A 1,300-nucleotide genomic window follows, 5' to 3' on the forward strand; every position below is an offset into this window, starting at 1 on the left:
ATCACCCTGGTCTACCTTCAGCAAAAATATTGCTAGGACTCTTTAGCAAAGAATTATCCTACCTCTTAGTGATTTTTTGTTAACCAACCTCTGACCCTGCTCCTCAGCTATAAATCCTCCCTTTTCATTATTATATTCAGAGTTAAACCCAATCTCTCCCCCTATTTCGGTTAAGCCACCCTGTTTGTGATACACTGTTAGGACAGCCCTAGAAAATTATTAATACAAAGTCATTCTAAATAAAAAGAGAAAGGAAGGAAGAGGTGGTCAGATAGTGCAGATGAACTCAGGTACATGAGGGGAGCCCCAGGGCAGGGAGCACTACAAGAAATGGGTGAGGGGAGGAGATTTGGGGGTGCGAGGGACACAAGGTGATGGGGAGCATGAAGAGTTCTGAGGAGTAAAATGCAGATACTCAGTCTGACAATACTGACATTTAGAGAATTTGTAGATGAGTGACCCATGGTTTGTGACATTAATGAATGAGACAGTGCCTGCTTCAGAGTCTAGGAAAACTATCACTAGATGGGGAGGAACAGCCATGGGAAGAGTCAAGACCTTGGGATCAGAGGTGGAAGAATCCTCAAAGGCATTGAACTCACATTCGTTCTGTAACCCGACCACTCAGCAGCCATTTTCAGGTAAAAATATAGAGTACTTACATTAATATAGATCATTTATGTTTGGGTTAAAAACAAACACAGAGTTATTATTATTTTTTTCTATTGAGGGAACTTGTGTTACTGTATACTCCCAGGATCCAGGCAATCTTCCCAGACACATCTATTTCCCAGTAATATTTCCCTGAGGGGAAATTTTGGCAACCCGTGACATCAACAGCTGAAAAATTGCATAGATATACATTCCTAAACATAAAATGGTTCCCAACTGTCACTTTTCTCTGATCCACAGAAATGACAGCATTTTAAAGAGTGCTGAGTGGATTCAGCATCAAGTTCACTCTAGGAAAAAGTATACAATCAGGTGAATTAAATAGGATGTGTGTGTCTTGTGACATTGTAAGGAGAGATATTGGGGATTGACTGGGAGGAACATGAGTTATGTAGTTCATTTAAGAACTGGCAGACACATTAACTAAGATCATGGGTCTTAATAGTAACCACAACTTCTAAAGAGGGATCAGAACATGATGATTTGAAGATCCTATAAGTTCTCACCCCAGTAGCATTAAACCTCTTTGAGATACGAAATGACAAAGTTTCAATGATGTTAGAAGCAAAGGAGGAAACATTAATACCTGTCTTTTCTCTCAAGTTAAGGACAGGGACGAGGAGTCCTG

The 1,300-nt window shown here is 40.2% G+C and overlaps 1 pseudogene; it reads right to left on the bottom strand.

Moving 5' to 3' along the window:
* Positions 1-321: 321 nt before the first annotated feature.
* Positions 322-1,018, bottom strand: LOC118628584 (annotated as a pseudogene).
* Positions 1,019-1,300: the final 282 nt, after the last annotated feature.

Source organism: Molossus molossus, unplaced genomic scaffold (genome assembly GCF_014108415.1).
Source record: "Molossus molossus isolate mMolMol1 unplaced genomic scaffold, mMolMol1.p scaffold_m16_p_13, whole genome shotgun sequence".
Taxonomy (NCBI): Eukaryota; Metazoa; Chordata; class Mammalia; order Chiroptera; family Molossidae; genus Molossus; species Molossus molossus.